General features: G+C 35.2%; 1 pseudogene; it reads left to right on the forward strand.

Moving 5' to 3' along the window:
* The first annotated feature begins 5021 nt into the window (after positions 1-5021).
* LOC115846449 (biogenesis of lysosome-related organelles complex 1 subunit 2 pseudogene) lies at positions 5022-5881 on the forward strand (annotated as a pseudogene).
* The last annotated feature ends 14044 nt before the right edge of the window (positions 5882-19925 follow it).

The raw sequence follows: 19925 nt of genomic DNA on the forward strand, positions 1-19925 counted from the left end.
CACACTATATTCTTACATACTTGGGTTTTAGGTGATTTCCTTATTTGATGTATATCTGTTTTTGTTAAGTATTTTGTTGGAAAACTATCTAATAGCCAAAAAGAATAATCAAGCCTTCTCAAGAGTTACAAAGACAAAACTAGAATGAGCTCACCCATAATGCAAAAAATTTTTGAATTATCTCATTTTAGTTTAAGAATTTATAAATATAGTTTTTACCCTATAATAAATTCATGTTTGTTTCATTTTAAGAAAAGATTTTAAATTATTTACCATCAGGAAAAATAAGTCCATCTTTCTTATTTATTTATTTATTTATTTTACAGTAGGTCCTTGTTGGTTACCTATTTTACCATCTTTCTTATTAATGTATACACAGTCATATGTATCAATTTTAGAAAATGGGATAAATTAATACAAGAGGCACCACATATTAATTTAGCATTCAATTTCTTTTCTCCTGCTTGACATCATTACATTTTAAAAACTCCTATTTAAAAATATGAGAATAAAAATAATACTTTTTTTAACTGCTAAATGCCAAGTCAATCACAAAGGAGGAAAGTCCAGAATTTGAGGCTGTATACAGCGGTGTACTTGTAAATGTTTATCAACCACCTTCTAAAAGGAAAGAGAAAAATGTCCTAAGATCTTGCTTTTGCCGATTTCTGTGGGATAAGTATTCCCACCATGGATGATTTCAAGCTACCAATGGGATGTCAACCAGCTTGCGAAAGTTTCTGAAAACTTTACAATTGATTCTTGTGAGCCAGAGACAGTACCTCCAGCACACCAACGGTTGTATGCCACACAATTTTTCAGCTACCAGTGGTAAAAATTTTGATATCTATATCTTCTAAGAAGTCAGGTCACTCAGGTCCACGGATGTCCTTTTACCTCCGAAAAACACTCATGCAATGATATTTTTACTGAAGTTGAATAATTATGTCCTTTACTTCACTAATGTTTCATTTTTAACATGAATAAAATGAACCACCTATCTTTTGGGAATACCTACTTTGTGTTAGGCATTTAATTTTATGTTCATTAACTCTATAAATTCTCTCTACAGCTCTAGGATCTCAACTAACTCATAGTTCCCATAATTAACTGTCTGCGTCTAACTCTCAAATCTCTTTTATTATTGCAGCAAACCAGCCTTTCTTCACAATTGTTGGTTGAGTGGATTCAGCCACACTAAATTAAATAAGTAGTAGATTCACTCACTTTAGCCATCCAACTTTTATACTTGTCTTAACGTCTTTTTATACTGGAGGAAAAACATGAACCTTGAATTTTGACAAGTCCCTTCCACAGTATGATACAGAAAGCCTTCTACATTACCTCTTTCATTATAGAGTTATCCACATAGTTTAGCATTCAAATAACTATTTTCCTAAAATACATAATTTTGTCCCTCCCACCTCCTTTCCCCCACCCCTGGTTCACAAGGAAAACGTCAGGAGGCAGACTGTCTGAGGTAGGGTGTAAATGAAGAGGTGACCTTCAGTGTATTGAAGGTTCCTAAAGCATCTCTTCCTTTTATAGATGGGGCCCATCTGTGCACATGTCTGGGCAGTTTTTATTAAAAATCCCTTACTGAACATTTAAAGTTCACTTATTGAACTTTATAAAATAACCTCTCTTCATAGACATTGTTATAAGTATAGCAAACACAGCCAAATTTTAAAAGTCGAACTATTATTATCCATGCTTTTATCCAACCATGTGAACCTCAGTCTCTGAATCAGTGATGAAAGCATGACTTTTGAACATATTAGAGTAGGCAATGCTTCATAAGGGACTATTTTTGTTAGCTTGGCTGCCTGGTTTTGATCCAAAATAGATTCAGTCATTTCCATCATATAGTGATTCCAATCACAGGCGTGTCACCTTTCAAGGTGAAGCTGAAACTGACTAGAAGAATTTTTAAAATACCTTTCTTTTACTATTTGGACTTTTTATTATAGTCTTTCTGGCAGGATATTTCTCCTTTGAGAATGTTTTTCTTCTAAGTTTTCATGGTTTGTAAATGTTACTGCAAGAGTAATAAACTCATACATTTGCCACTAAAGAGGAGATTTATTTTCTTTTTTATAAATACCAAGGCTTAGGCTTTCTGTGATGATAATCCCATATTTAAAATTTAATTTTAAATTTTAAAATTTAAATATATTCTACTTTTTTATGACACTTTATTCAGTAGTTACAATTGGCCTGATGCTAACATATTAATTATTCCCAAGCTTAATTATGAGGAGTTTTAGAAACAATGTCAGGTTTGTTTCACACTTGCTGATTTTTGGCTGCTGTGAATTTTCTCCCATTATCTGTTTTATTTTTAATGGCTTAAATCTGTACTTCAAAGTATTTCTTTTTCCCCACCAAATGTTGTCACCAGTTGAAGAATTGATTTTAAACAATTGTAATTTAAGAAGGTAAATGAAAAATGACTTTAAAACCACAGTACACACACTCGCAGATACAGATTTGGGAGATAATCATGTCAATCAGGAACCAGCTTAATAAAAATTAGGACTTATGGAGCTTCCCTGGTGGCTCAGTGGTTGAGAGTCCGCCTGCCGATGCAGGGGACACGGGTTCGTGCCCTAGTCCGGGAAGATCCCACATGCCGCAGACCGGCTGGGTCCGTGGGCCATGGCCGCTAAGCCTGCGCGTCCGGAGCCTGTGCTCCGCAACGGAAGAGGCCACAGCAGTGAGAGGCCCGCATACCACAAAAAAAAAAAAAAAAAAATAGGACCTATGACACAGTAGTATAAATGTAGGCAAAATGTTCGGGTGCAATTGCAGCAAGTTGAACTGATCTGTAGGAATTAATATTTTAGTGCATAATCGAAAGTTTAAGCACTTGGTTCAAAAAAAGCAAAACTATTTCAGAAGAAATAGCATAGAGCATCTGTAGACGTCCAGGGAACTCACACTCTGCTCCTTTACTCTGACTTTCAGTACGTGAGCATTACATGGTATGGCTCTTTTGGCTCAGCTGCAGGGAACATGCACCATATTGCCCATCTTAGGCACCCAATCTTCCAGTTGTGCCCTTGTGTCATTTTCTCTCTCTCTAGGCTCTCAAATCAACCAGCAACTATTGGTCAATAAGGAGTTTTGCTATTTATGCTTACAATAAAACCATTAAAGCCATTTTTTAAAATGTTTACCCACCTTTAATTATAAATTATATCTAGATCATACCCAGCATTATCTAGTGAAGAAGAAGGATGGAAACAAATTTTCATCACGATCCCATTTCAAACCTTCAGAAAAGTTGCAAGAATAGTACAATAAACAAGAATATGCCCTTCAACTAGAACTGTGTTTCTAAACCTTTTTTTCAAGAGCACATTCCTAAGGCAAACTTAGACACTTTTTCCTAATTGCCAACCCACAACCAAAGGTTTAATACTACAGATACATTATGCATCTGTTTATGTACTGCATGTATACCTATACATTATAGCTAAAAGGACTATTTTTTTGGCCTCCCAAGAAGGATATTGGTCCAGTTGGAAATGCATTACCTAGATACACTCTTGTTTAACATTTTCACAATTGCTTTCTCTATTCTTTATACACACACACACACACATTCACATATGCACACACACATAATTTTACATTAATTAAATAATTAACTGTATTAAGTATGTGATTTTATAATTAATAAATTTTTTTTTCAAGAAAAATTGACACTCCAGAAAGAAGTACCATATTCACCTTGAAGCATATGAGCCTGGGGACAAGCCTAGCCCAGTTAGAGACCCATCTTGTTCCATTAGACCCAACTGTAAATATAGCAGCTAACTTTCAGCCAAGAACATCCACGGCAAATCCTCCAATATGAATTAGTTGCAAATTGTACACCTATATAATTGGATGATCAGACCTAATGAACAGAATACTTAGAAGATACTACCATAAATGATTATTTTACTTTTACATTGGTTGATCTGAGCACACTATTTTTTTTACAAAATTAATCAGCATAATCTGTTCACAATCAGTAAGTTACTTCAGATCTAGAAAGCTTGATTATTTTTCCTTGATAATTAAGCTGAGATAAATGGATTCTCCAGGTGTCAGATTAGATCTGGGGATTCAATCAGGTCACTCACCAGATTCTGGCCATGGTACTTATATGTGAAAACCTCCTCACTGCTGCTTCTGGCAACCAAGCCCTCATTCTCCTACAAGGTTTTATTTGAGCTCTTTAGAGGTGATAAAGAGTTTATGATATTCAACTTGATAAGACTGTAAGTGGTTTCTTCTAAAATCTGTTTTTCAAACAAATTTGTTTTATATATTTAGATATGTGCAAAAGACTTTTGTTAAAAAAATATTTCCATGATAAAAATATGTTTAAATTTACTGCTGTATATTGAAAGCTATCCTCTCTTTCATAGTGACTCATAATGTGCAATACATAGAGATAGAGATGTGTTAAATTGTAGTTCCCTAAAAGGAAGGTTGTGTGTTTTCTACAGTAACAAAATTATGACAGGAAGTAAGAAACAACACTCCCCAGTTCGGAAGCTCAGAAGCAGTACCCTTCAAGTGACAGAGCTGAGAGTGGCCAACCCACTCGACTTCCAGGAAAGTGTGCGTTTGTTTGTTAAAGCCAGAGGGAAGAGAGAGAGGCTCATAACACGAAAAGGAAATTCTTTTAATAATAATAAATTAAGCAACATTAACTGTTCACAGAAAAGAGAAAACAAATGGCTTATAATATATTAAAATGTGCTAAACCTCACTCATTACAACATAAATGTAAATTAAAACTACAACAAGATACATTTTTTTCTCTACCAGAAAGAAAACATCAAAAAGTTTGAGAACACTCTATGCTGGCATGTGGATGTAGTAACAGGTGTTCTTATATAATACTTTGTTAGGCAGGGCTGTAAATCGGTACCTACTCTGTAGAGGGCAATATGGCAACATTTATCAAAAAAATTTCAAGCACACATATCCTTTTTTAATTTATATTTATTTTTAGAAGCAGCACGGGGCCGGGCATGGCGGCGGCGGCCGAGGGTGTCCCAGAGACCCACAGCGAGGAGCCTGTTCGCGATGACGCCGCCGTGGAGACCGCTGAGGAAGCAAAGGAGCCCGCTGAGGCTGACATCACTGGACTCTGCCGGGACATGTTCTCCAAGATGGCAACTTACCTGACTGGGGAACTGACGGCCACCAGTGAAGACTATAAGCTTCTGGAAAATATGAATAAACTAACCAGCCTGAAGTATCTTGAAATGAAAGATATTGCTATAAACATTAGTAGAAACTTAAAGGACTTAAACCAGAAGTATGCTGGACTACAGCCTTATCTGGATCAGATCAATGTAATTGAGGAGCAGGTAGCAGCTCTTGAGCAGGCAGCCGACAAGTTGGATGCGTATTCAAAAAAACTGGAAGCCAAATACAAGAAGCTGGAGAAGCGATGAAAAACTTATTCCTGTGGGACAAAGTCTTTTTTAATGTGGGAAGAATGTTTTATAAGACCTGAATCTTGAGGCTGATGAATTGTCAAAACTCCTCAAAAGGCAGCTATGCTGGTTGTCCCAGAAACTTCACAACATTGGAGTAAACTGAAGGACTGTGGCTACTCCTGGAAGAACTTCTTCTGAGTCAGAATCCCTCAAAAACTCACGCTTATAACTCCTTACCTTTTACTTGAATGCTTCATCATCCATTCAGGACAGAGACTCTCTCAAATTTGCATAAACCTGGACTTGCCAGTAGAATCAAATGAGCAGGCCAGTTTTCCCTGGTAGCAGTTGATTACTACATTATTTTCTTAAATGGTTGGTTTTTGAGTTACTGTGTAAATGGTTTTTTTTTCTATTAAGGATGTAATGTATTGCTAACAAGATTCTAAATTAAAAAAGGAAAACAAAAAAAAATTTATATTTATTTTTATTGAAATATATTGATATACAATATTACACAATTTACAGGTATACAATATAGTCACAACTTATGAAGGTTATACTCCATTTATAGTTATTATATTGACTATATTCCCCTTGTTGTATAATATATCCTTGTAGCTTATTTTATACCTAATAGTTTGTACCTCTCACTCTCCTACCCCTGTGTTGCCCTTCCCCCCTTCCCTCTCCCCACTCGTAATCACTAGTTTGTTCTCTACATCTGTGAGTTTGTTTCTTTTTTGTTATATTCATTTGTTTGTGGTATTTTTGAGATTCCACATGCAAGTAATATCACACAGTATTTGTCTTCCTCCGTCTGACTTATTTCACTTAGCGTAATGCCCTCCAAGTCCATCCAGGTCACTGCAAATGGCAAAATTTCGTCTTTTATGGCTGAGTAGTATTCCATTGTGTATATATATACATATACCACACTTTCTTAATCCATTCATGTGTTGATGGGCATAGGTTGCTTCCATATCTTGGAAATTGTAAATAATCCTGCTATGAACTTTGGGGTGCATATGTCTTTTCGAATTAGTGTTTTTGCTTTTTTCAAATATATACCCAGGAATGGAATTGCTGGATCATATGGTAGTTCTCTTTTTAGTTTTTTGAGAATCCTCCATACTGTTTTCCACAGCGGCTCTACCAATTTACATTACTACCAGCCGTGTGGGAGGGTTCCCTCTTCTCCACATTCTTGCCAACATTTGTTATTTGAGCACACATATGCTTGAGGTGTGGAATGCACTTCCAGGAAATTATCCTAGAGACATATTTGAACATAAAAATATATAGACCAAAAGAAATTTTCCAGAATTTTATAATTGCAAAAACTGCCATAAACAAAACGTCCCTTAATAAGGTGCTAACTAAATTATAATTAAACAATATAATGGAATACTATTAGTTATTTAAAATAAAAAGCGGCTCTATGTGTACAATTGTAGAACAATCTCTAAGGTCGTTAAGATTTTTTTCAAAAAGCAAAATGCAGAAAAGAATGTATATATTGTTATCTGTTCAAAAGTATGATCACAATCATATAAGTTTATGTAGACAGAATATTTCTAAAAAGACACAGCAAGAAACAGGTAACAATGGTGGTCTTTCAGAAGGGAAACAGAAAATCAAAGAGTGGAGGAGACGCTTCCTTTTCACCGTACCCTCCCTTTGTACGTATTAAATTTTACACCATATTCATGTACTGGCCATTCAAAAACAGAAAAATAAATACCAATTTTTTTAAATAAATAGAACCTAGCACATCAAAAGTATAATCTTTGGTGGCCAAGTAAACTCTCTTCCAAAAAAGTAATCAAACTAAGGGAGTGGCAAACTTTTTCTGTAATTTCGATAGTTAATATTTTTGGCTTTGTGGACCATAGATCTCTGTCACAACTTCTCTGTCGACTCTCCCAAAGTAGCACAGAAGGAACCATAAACAATACGTACACAAATGAGCGTGGCTGTGCTCACAGGCAGCGGAGTAGATGAGGCCCACAGGCTGTAACTGACTGACCTCCTCAGCTAACTCACTGTGTTCATTGTTATGAATGATTTTTCTTTTTTACTTCTTTACAAGTCCTAGTTAGGGAAGGTCTGAGACATAATATTGGTTAAGATTTCACAAGCATAAATAAATAACCCCCAAAGGCAAGTTATATGTATCAAACACACAAAGATTGTTAAGAATCACAAAATCATATCCATTAGATATGGTGTGAGTGAAGATTTTCTTCTTTATGGAATATGTCAATGTCGTGTATTTAAACGTTGAGTAGATTTAATAGAGAGAGTAGACAGTAATAATAAACTCTTACTTTTTTTGTATTGCAGCACAGATAATAATTTAAAGATGCTGTTGAAAGCTAATTGCACTAGGCTAATAAAAATATGGCATCTCAAAAGAGTAAATATTGACAAATAAAACCAGAAGAATTTATGAAACTATAAAATATGTCCACTCTTTCCACAAACCCTAATGCAGTATATTGAACAGATAATAAAAGTTTGAGTAGATAATAAGGGGTAATGGTTTGGCTTTAATAACTTTCAAGCTATAAGTACTTCAAGTGAGAATGTTTTCATTACCACTAAGTGTTCTTGCTTATTAGTAGCTTTTGCTTAGTCATGATTTCAGTGATTCTTGTGTCCTTGTACACTAAAACCATTGTCAAAGATTTTTGTGCATCTCAATTGACAAGAGAAATAGTTTTTACTTTGATTTGCTTTCCTTGCAAGTTTGCAATGTGCATTTAAACAAAGTTATTAACATCCAAGGCTATCTGTAGGTCACATGAAAACCCTTAAAACTTAACAGAAACTTAATAATGCTCATGTTGGTGAAAATGTCAAGTGGCAAGCAGCAGGTGTTGAAAATTTTATTAGGAATTTAGGTAATATATATGCTATTTTTACAGAATAATTTAGTAGATAAGGTTCTCCTCAGAATTCTATACCAAAACACATACCTTAAAAAAAAGAAAATGCTTTACTAGCAATGAAAGGAAAAGTTTAACAAGGTGGTATTAAGGTAACTTCAAATAACTGAAGGACATGGTGTCAAATACCTTGACTGACAAAGGAATAGCAAGAAACAACCAAGGTTAAAGCAAGTTCAACCGTACTGTTGATGGTCTATCATTACAGTGGCTCCAAATGCTTTCATTTGCAGCATCTTCGCTTGGCCAATAAAAGATGACAGATAAAAGCTGTGGTACAGATAAGTGCTGCTTCACTCTGACTCAGACCTTCAGCAGCATCCTTCACTTTTAATCTCTTGGCCTGAAATTGGTGGTGAAGATCAAGGCATCTTTCCTCACTTCCACTGTTTCAGCATCACAGTCCCGTTTAAAATAACCATAGTATTTCTCCAGGAGGCAGCCAGATCACGAGGCTGTCAACAAACCCACATTTCCTTACAGTAAAGCATTTTCTAAATACTTTTGGATTAAGTGTGCTTGGAATCAGGACATGGTATGTCTTAAATTCTGAAAAATACACCAGTTACTTATAAGCTTCTGTGAGAATTGCCAAGATACATCTGTCAAGGACCCATCTTGGAGTTCTAGCAGGACTTCAAGGACCTCAGATCTATAATCTGAAAACATATCAGCTGTATTCCTGTGTATATCCTTCTGGTAATAAAAGGATGAAAATCAAGTCTCCTTAAGCTGAACTTAAAATTCCAGGAAGTTTGACTCTTCCAAAAACTAAAAAACTATCAAAACATCAACATAAACATTAATAGTGCATATTCTATACTAAAAAGGTATGGAAAACAGAACACCAAACCTTAAAGAAAATACTTAAAAATAATTGAATTGATTTGATCACATAAAAGTTAGAAGCATAACTGTAACTAGAAATGCAAAAGATAAGTTGGGGCATAGCCATATATTATATATACACATATATATTTATACATACAATATGCACATCTATATGATTGGTGCATTTTACAGAGCATGAGAGAATTTACATAACTTTTCCAAGTTTACCCAGCCAATGTATGGCACAGCTACTCAAATCCAGGTCTATCTGATCAAAAAGTAAAATGTTCATTGCAGCTCCATTTACAATAGCCCAGAGATTGAAACAACCTAAGTGTCCATCATCGGATGAATGGATAAAGAAGATGTGGCACATATATACAATGGAATATTACTCAGCCATAAAAAGAAACGAAATTGAGCTATTTGTCATGAGGTGGATAGACCTAGAGTCTGTCATACAGAGTGAAGTAAGTCAGAAAGAGAAAGACAAACACCATATGCTAACATACATATATGGAATTTAAGGGAAAAAAATATCATGAAGAACCTAGGGGTAAGACAGGAATAAAGACACAGACCTACTGGAGAACGGACTTGAGGATATGGGGAGGGGGAAGGGTGAACTGTGACAGGGCGAGAGAGAGGCATGGACATATATACACTAACAAATGTAAGGTAGATAGCTAGTTGGAAGCAGCCGCATGGCACAGGGATATCGGCTCAGTGCTTTGTGACCGCCTGGAGGGGTGGGATAGGGAGGGTGGGAGGGAGGGAGACGCAAGAGGGAAGAGATATGGGAACATATGTATATGTATAACTGATTCACTTTGTTATAAAGCAGAAACTAACACACCATTGTAAAGCAATTATACCCCAATAAAGATGTTAAAAAAAAAAAAAAGAAGTGACACATATATACGATGGAATATTACTCAGCCATAAAAAGAAACGAAATTGAGCTATTTGTAATGAGGTGGATAGACTTAGAGTCTGTCATACAGAGTGAAGTAAGTCAGAAAGAGAAAAACAAATACCGTATACTAACACATATATATGGAATTTAAGAAAAAAAAATGTCATGAACCTAGGGGTAAGACAGGGATAAAGACACAGACCTACTAGAGAATGGACTTGAGCATATGGGGAGGGGGAAGGGTAAGCTGTGACAAAGCGAGAGAGAGGCATGGACATATATACACTACCAAATGTAAGGTAGATAGCTAGTGGAAAGCAGCCGCATAGCACAGGGAGATCAGCTCGGGGCTTTGTGACCACCTGGAGGGGTGGGATAGGGAGGGTGGGAGGGAGGGAGATGCAAGAGGGAAGAGATATGGGAACATATGTATATGTATAACTGATTCACTTTGTTATAAAGCAGAAACTAACACACCATTGTAAAGCAATTATACTCTAATAAAGATGTAAAAAAAAAAAAGTAATTGGCTTAAACAAAGCAGGCTACAGAATAATGAGTCTAGTTATGTAAACAGGTATTTATATACCTATAAGTCTTTATACACCAAGTTGTTAGGATTTAAAGTAACTAACTTTCTATGGCATATACTTCTGAATTGTTTGATTGTTTTTAAATGGGTGCATGTTACTTTTATAAACAATATTCCCATGTTGAAATAATGTCAATTATAAAAATGAGATACAGTTTTTCATTTACTGAATTTGTTTTCAAAATGTGTAATAGCCAGTTTAGGTAAAGGCTTGGGAAAATAGGCATGTTTATCTTGGCATTTTATATGATTATGGTTGATTTCAATTTAATATATTTATTTCTAATTTTCTACTCTAAACACATATTTGTAATTTAATTTTTTAAATAAAGATATAGGAGATACCATCAACTTAAAGTAAAATCAACAACAACAAAACAGATTCAAGTGCAAAATTAGGTACCCAGAGCTTTCTTTTCTTTTGGTTAAAAAAGTATTATTTTACTCTGGGTAGTGTTGCAGTTTCTTTGATTTAGTCAGAAACTTGTGGTACCTCAGGTCTGCATGGCATTCCCAATCCTGTTACCCTCCTTCAGAGTATCAGAGGGAAACTATCCCTGGCAGATAGGGAAATTTTCATTATTTGACTTATCCCACCTTAAGCACAGCAACCTGTGCCTTCCCAGGATTTCCCAGTCCAGAGTTGGATATGAAGCTCATCACCTAAGATGCTGCATCCTGATGCTGATGGTGATGTCGCTGCTACACACTGTGAGAGCCACTGTTCTGAAGTGACATTAAAGACCTGCTTCTTTCCCACACTAGGGTGTTCTTCCTCATTTGTCTTACCTGGATCATAGACATGGTCAATAGGCAGTAGCTCTTTTTATTGTGGCAATCAGTTGCCATGTGGCTTTAGGTGACCTCTCCCTTTACTGTGATAAGCAGCCAGTGGTCTACATCCCTGCTTCTCCAACTGTGGTCCCTGGAGAAGGAACATTAGCACCACCTGCAAGTTTGTTAGAAATGCAGGGTTTCGGTCCCACCCCATATTACTGAAACAGAATCTGAATTTTAACCAGATCCCCAGGTTATACGTGCACACATTAAATCTGAAGGGCATTTCACAACTCCCTTTCCACCTCAGGGCTTGGAACCAGAATTCCAAGTGAGTGGAATTTCCTGAGTGCCCAGTGGCACTTATAATATGGTGGGCCTCGTTTGGTTTGGTTTGGGTTGGGTTGGGTTTTGAGTCATGTTAGGGTTGAGCAGGAGTCAGAAAATCTTTTATGTAAAACACCAGTTTGTAAATATTTCAGGATTTATGGATCCAATAGTCTCAAACTACTCAACTCTGCAGCTATAGCAATAACAAGAAAGTAGCCATAGACAATGTGATGGGTGTGGCTGTATTACAATAAAACTTTATTTACAAAAATTGGCAGCAGGCCAGTTTGGCCAACAACACCTGTCTAGAGGCTACTCCTTTGTCATGCTATATATACTGATAACCCCTGGACTTAATGGTTTACATTAACAGCTAGGGATTAAAAGATGGTGGAATTCAGGCTATTGACTTCCTGAGTGGCAGCATGGTATAAGGTAGTGTTTTGAACATTCGAATCAAATAATTCTGGTCCCACCTCAGAGTCATTAAATCAGATTCTTGGGAAGGTGAGACCCAGGAATTTGTTTTTTTTTTTTTTTGAAAACCTCTGTTATGATTTTAACGTGCAACCAGAAACATCACATTTTGCCTCAGACTGAGGAGTTTCCAGGCATGTGGACTTTCTATGACAAAACAAGGATGGTCCCAGACAAACTGGGCCAACAGGCTACCCTAGGAGTTGAGAAGCACTAGTATACAGAGAATGATCTGAAACTGCATCGCTCATAAAGCTGGGTTCTTTCTTATATAGCCTGGAGAAGGTTTACAAACAAGCCTTTGTTTCCTTACTTTTAAAAGGGAGATAAGCTGCCTAACATACAAAGAAGGTTTACATGCATTGTACAAAACCTAACATGAAGTAGAGGATGAGGAAAACCTCTTCTCTGCCCCTTCTTAGACTGGATTCCTTTAAAACATAGCCAGAAGTCTTTATGGCAATTTAAACCTAACTCAACTTTAGTGCAGTCTTTTAAAAGAAACCAATCAAAATGCCAGTGAAGTCTTGAACATCATTCTTTTAAAACAAAAAAAAACAAAAAACAAACCTACAACTATGAACCCACGTGGATAATGAGAACAGCAGTGCAGAGATAGCAGATAAGAATATTCAATAGATTTTATTCTTTAATTTGTTAATATGATGTATCACATTGATTTTTTTTTTGCATATATTGAAGAATCCTTGTATCCCTGGGGTAAATCCCACTTGATCATTGGTGTACGATCCTTTTAATGTGTTGTTGGATTCGGTTTGCTAGTATTTTGTTGAGGATTTTTGCATCTATGTTCATCAGTGATATTGGTCTGCAATTTTCTTTTTTTCTGATATCTTTGTCTGGTTTTGGTATCAGGGTGATGGTGGTCTCACAGAACGAGTTTGGGATTGTTTCTCCCTCTGCAATTTTTTGGAAGAGTTTGAGAAAGATGGGTGTTAACTGTTCTCTAAATGTTCGATAGAATTTGCCTGTGAAGCCATCTGGTCCTGGACTTTTGTTTGTTGGAAAATTTTTAATTACAGTTTCAATTTCATTACTTTTGATTGGTCTGCTTATATTTTCCAATTCTTCCTGGTTCAGTCTTATAAAGCTGTACCTTTCCAAGAATTTGTCCTTTTCTTCCAGGTCATCCATTTTGTTGGCATAGAGCTGCTTGTAGTAGTCTTTTATGATCCTTTGTATTTCTGTGGTGTCAGTTGTAATTTATCTTTTTTCATTTCTAATTTTATTGATTTGGGACCTCTCCCTTTTTTTCATGATGAGTCTGGCTAAAGGTTTGTCAATTTTATTTATCTTCTCAAAGAACCAACTTTTAGTTGTATTGATCTTTGCTACTGTTTTCTTGTTTCCATTTCATTTATTTCTGCTCTAATCTTTATGATTTCTTTCCTTCTACTAACTTTGGGTTTTCTTTGTTCTTCTTTCTCTAGTTGTTTTAAGTGTAGGGTTAGATTGTTGATTTGAGATTTTTTTTGTTTCTTGAGGTGAGCTTGAATTGCTATAAACTTCCCTCTTAGAACTGCTTTGCTGCATCCCATAAGTTTTGGATCGTTGTATTCTCATTGTCATTTGTTTCTAGATATTTTTTAATTTCTTCTTTGATTTCTTCAGTAATCGCTTGGTTTAACAGTGCACTGTTTGCCTCCATATGTTTGTGTTTTCTACAGTTTTCTTCCTGTAATTGATTTCTAATCTCAGTGTTGTGGTTGGAAAAGATGCTTGATATGATTTCAGTTTTCTTAAATTTTCCAAGGCTTGATTTGTGACCCCAAGTGTGATCTATTCTGGAGAATGTGGGAATGTAAAGTGATATAGCCACTGTGGAGAGCAGTACAGATGTTCCTTAAAAAACTAAAAATGGAACTACCATATGACCCACAATCCCACTACTGGGCATATACCCTGAGAAAACCATAACTCAAAAAGACACATGTACTCCAACATTCATTGCAGCACTATTTACAATAGCCAGGACATGGAAACTTACGTGTCCATCAACAGATGAATGGATAAAGAAGATGTGGTTCATATATATAATGGAATATTACTCAGCCATAAAAAGAAATGAAATTGGGTCATTTGTGGAGATGTGGATGGACACAGAGTCTGTCATACAGAGTGAAGTAAGTCAGAAAGGGAAAAACAAATATTGTATATTAACACATATATGTGGAATCTAGAAAAATGGTACAGATGAACCTATTTGAGGAGCAGAAATAGAAAGGCAGATGTAGTGAACAGACGTGTGGACACAGCAGGAAAGGGGAGGGTGGGATGAATTGGGAAATTAGGTTTGACATAAATACCCTATCATGTGTAAAATAGATAGCTAGTTGGAACGTGCTATATAGCACAGAGAAATCAGCTCGGTGCTCTGTGATGACCTAGATGGGTGGGATGGTGGGGGATGGAGACCCTGGAGGGAGGGGATATATGTATACATATAAATTCAACTCACTGTACAGCAGAAACTAACACAACATTGTAAAGCAATTATACTCTAATAAAAAAATAAAGAATATTCAAGAGAATGGAAGAGTAGAAACTGATTCAGTGCACAGAGGAAGCTACAGCCTAAAGCATCTGCAGGAGATGCCTCTAAGAAGCAAGCTGATTTGCTTCTGAGAAAGCAGTACTGTGACTCTGGGTACCACAGAGGAGTGGAAGGGACTAAGGGCTACAATACAGAATTGGTTGACAACTGCATGTGGAGCTCGGACCTCCAGTGTTCCTCTCCATCACATGGGGTTATATTACACACCCATACTGGCTGACTTGTATAACCCAGCCCATCTCAGACAAGAGCTTGCAGCTTTATTCTCAGAAGTAAAAAAAGGAAGAAGTTTGGGACTTAAGGACATCAGGTACAGTAAAGGGCAAAATGAAACATGAGACTGAAAAGACTTCTGCATATGAATCATGGGAGGCCCCCCAATGCCCCTTTTAGTTTCCCGCAAACTTGTAGCCAGACTATTCTTCCCACGAAGAAAATTGAAAGATTCTTTTCTAGAGAAAATAAATTGCCTTGGGGAAAATATATAAATATATCTTTCCACACGGACAAGTAGGTGTGCCCAAGTAAAGTGGTTCTCCGAAGAGCACCTTGCCATGAAGATATGCCCCTCAAATACTCAAATGATAACCTTTCATCTTGTAGTGTCTCACTCTTAAATATGAAAGGACAGCCAAGCAAGGATCACTAATAATTTAGGAAAGACACCAAAATGAAAGGGATAAGCAAACAGTAAAAAAGCATCCATGCAGACAAAACAGACAATGAAAAGTTCTAAACATAAAAAAATACAATATATTAAAATAGAAAAAAAGAAAAGCATGGTACAAAAAAGAAAAATGAGAAAAGAATGTTTAAAAGAAAATTTTAAAGTCAGAAAGAACTCCTGAACATTAAAATGACAACAGCAAAAAAATCCATAAACAAAGGAATACAAAATATAGAAAACTGCTAGGAATTATATTGCCCAGAAAAAAAGTAAATCACAAATACACACACACTCAAAGTTTTTTTCTTTTTAAAAGGGGAAGTGATAAGTCATAGACAGTCAATCAAGGAAGCTAACATTGAATTAATACTTGTAGGAGAGAAAGAAGAGAAATATTAGAAGAGTGAAAATTGTGAAGGAAGTAAATTTCCCACAATTAAAGGTTGCTAGTCTCTAGACAGAAAGGTCAGGAAATTCCCCTTACAAGAAGATAGATACTAAGGTCCATCATTCTAAATTTTCCAGGCATCAGAGATAAAGACATGATCCTAAAAGCTTCCAGAGGAACATTTAACAAGAATTAAAATATAAACAGATTTCTTAATAGACAACACTAGATGCTAGAAGACTAATTCCACATCCAGCAAAATTATCTCTCAAAAATGAAGGCAAAATAATGACATTTTCAAATATATGAAAGCTGAAAGAATTCATTCCCAGCAGACCCAATTACAAAAATTATTAAAGCAATCCCTTCAGGTAGAGGGAAATGATACTAAATGAAAAGCTGGATCTACACAAAAGAATGAAGAACACAGGAAATGTGAACTATCTGGGTAAATATATGTCTAAATCTTATTACCTAAGTCTCTTTTAAAGATAATTAAGCATTTAAACAAAAAGAATAATAATGCATGGTGGAGTTTATAATAAACATAACAGTAAAATATGTGACAACAATTGCACAAAGGTCAGAAGGGGAGAAATGGAAGTACACCATTGTAAGGATCTTGTACTGTACAGTACAGTATACACAGTATACTACCACTTGACAGTACATTGTAATATAAACCCTAAAGCAAGCACTAAAATAACAAAAATTTTAAAAGTTATAACTAATAAGTCAAAAAGTTGGGTAAAATAGAATCATGAAAAATACTCAATTAAATCTAAAGAAATAAAAAGAGGAAAAGGGGAAAAAGAACAAATAAAACAATAGAAGACAAATCATAAGGTGATAAATTTAAATCTAACCATATCAATAATCATATTAAATATAAATATCACCAATTAAAAGTCAGAGATTGTCATATTGGTTAAATAAGGCAAGACCCAATTTATGCTGCCTATAGGAAATACACTTTAAGATCAATAGAATTCACAGACGTCTAGCCAGACTGATCAGAATAAAAGGAGGTAAGACACAAATTGCCAATATCAGTGATGAGAGAGGTGACATCACTATAAATTATACATATAGTAAAAGAATAACAATGTAATATTATGAATAACTTTACGTGAGTAAATTTAAAAATGTAAATGAAATGGAAAATTCCTTGACTGTCTCCAAGTAACAAAGATCGCCATGAAGAGCTAGATAATGTCAGTACCAAATCTATTAAGGAAATTTAATTTTCTAATTAAAATTTGTCTCATGAAGAAAATTCCAGATCCAGATTACTTCACTGATGAAATAATGAAATTGGAAGCATATTTAAGGAAAAAAACCCAATTCTGCACAAAATTTTCTACAAAATTGAAGGGAAGATAATACATTCTAATTCACTCTGTGAGGCCAGCATTACCCTGATCCTAAAACCTAATAGAGATAAAACAAGAAAAAAAAATACAGACCATATTTTTCATGAAATTATATGCAAAAATTCTAAACAGAAATTTAGAAAATTAAATCAATGATATATTAAAAAGTATAAATTATCATGACTAAGTGGTGTTTAGCCCAAGAGTACAAGCTTGGTTTAACATTTTAAAACCAGTATATTTCATCATACTAAAGAACCAAAAAGAAAAAATATATTATAATTTCAGTAGATACTGAGAAAGCATTTTATAAAATCCAACATCCATTCCTCATAATAGCTCTAGCATACTGAGGATGTCTATGAAAAAACCTATCACCAACATACTTAACGATGAAAGACTGAATGCTCCACCCCCAAGATTAGGAACAACACAAGGATGTTCACTCTCACTACTTCTAGTCAACACACTAGCTGTTCTAGACAGTATAATAAGGTAAGAATGGGAAATAAAAGGCATCCAGATTGGAAATTTAAAACTTGCCTTTATTCACAGACAACATTGATCATCTACATGTAAAATTCAATGAAATCTACAAAAATGCTCTTATAATAAGTACATTCTTATAATCTAATAAGTGAGTTTAGCAAGTTGCAGGATGCCAAGAAAGTTAATTGTATTTCTATATTGTATCTCAAACAATTAGAAATTGAAATTTTAAAACAATATCATTTAAATATCTTTATAGATAAATCTGGCAAAAGATGTGTAAGACCTCTACACTGAAAACTACAAAACAATACAGAGAAAAAATAAAGAAGACATAATTAATGGAGAGACCTACCTTGTTCAGGGACTGGAAGGCTAAATATTAAGGTGTCAGCATGTCAGCACTTCTCAAAGTGATTTATAGATTTAATGCAAACCAAAACAAATTCTAGCTAGATTTCTTTTGTAGAAACTTACAAGCTGATTCTAAAATTTATATGGAAATGCAGCAGGAAACTAGGAGAAAAACTACTGATAGGCTTACAATACCACAATATTACACAACTCCAGGGTGAATGATACTGCTTGGAATTATTCAACTCTATGGCTCTAATGAGAGATCTGGTAAAGCATTTGAAAAATTAAAGATAACCATCAAGAAGTAAATTAGGTAATTGCTAACTATAGGGAAAAAAATGAATTAGATAAGCGGTAACTATAGGAGAAGCAAAAAGTTGAAGAAAGGAAATGTAATCATAATATACTACTTGGCTTTCAGAGAATAATATTGGCAGAATTATGTTAATGTAAATGATTATTGTTTTATTATGCTGTAACTCTATCGGACGGTTCAGGGAAGAGATTTGGAAGGGTGATGTAGGAGAGCTAAATGCTTACCTAACATAACAGAAAGTCAAAAGGTAGAATCTAGCACTGATACATCAAGAAACAACGATATAAGCATATTATTTTTACAAGTAAAGTTAAATACTAGAAAAAAATCTGTTAAGCATTCAAAACAGCTATCACTGGAGATTGAGACTTGCTAGAAGAGTGGCGAGTGCAGTAGGGGCAGCTGCTGTTGCTACTTTAAACATTATAAGCCTCTTGGTATTTTAAAAAGATTTTTTAACCTCTGTATTACATTGATAAAAATGAAAAGAAAATTTACCAAAAAAAATAGGAATATGCACATCTTAAGCTTCTTCAAAGCGTCAGGTACAATTCTAGCTGTCATCTGATCTCCTGACCCAAGATCTTGCTTCAGAAGACCCGCACAAATCATCACATGGACACACCATATACAATGAAATTTAACCTCACACACGTCGTTCATTCTCAAATCAGAGCACTCGTAGCACACATCCCATTGCTTATCTATTTAAAAGCTTGTTGTAAGTTTATGCAAATAAATACTGACTATGAAACATGGCTTTGAGAGACTTCTGGAAAGTTTGGCAGAAATCAAAATCAGTGATTCATTTTTTTCCACTGTATTAAAATTAGATCGAATTGTTTTTTGAGGGGTAAGTAAAAAGAGCTAAGCTTCCTTACGAAAAAAAGAAAAAAGAGCAAGGGAGGTGATTTGTGGGAGGATGGCAAATAGAAATGAGGAAAGGAAAGAAAATTAGAAGAAAAAAAGAAATGCCATTTGCTCCCCTTTTTATACTGAGTTTCATAAAAATAAAAAAACAAGATGACACATCCCTCACATCCACTAACCACTGTCTTGGACTAGTCACTTGGAACTGTCACCATCTGAAAAGGGATACCCCAGCCACAAACCTAGACAAGCTTAAAAGATAAGCCTCTGCTGGGGACCAACTGTTTGCAGCCTTAGAAATGGCTTCAAATCTAGTTACATATTTAAACTGAGAAATAATTACTAAATAATTAAAAGTTTAAAGGTAGTCATTACACTAGCATTAATTAAGAGCAGCATTTATTCATTTATTCCACAAAGGAACACTAAATACGTATTAGGTGCCAGGTTTTGTTCTAAGTGCTAGGGATCTGGTGGTGAGCCAGACAGGTAAGAACTCTGTCCTAGTGGAGCTTTACATAACAGTGGGAGGAGTCCAAGAATAAAAAGGAAATTGAGACTAGAGGACA

The sequence above is a fragment of the Globicephala melas genome, chromosome 4, assembly GCF_963455315.2.
Source record: "Globicephala melas chromosome 4, mGloMel1.2, whole genome shotgun sequence".
Taxonomy (NCBI): domain Eukaryota; kingdom Metazoa; phylum Chordata; class Mammalia; order Artiodactyla; family Delphinidae; genus Globicephala; species Globicephala melas.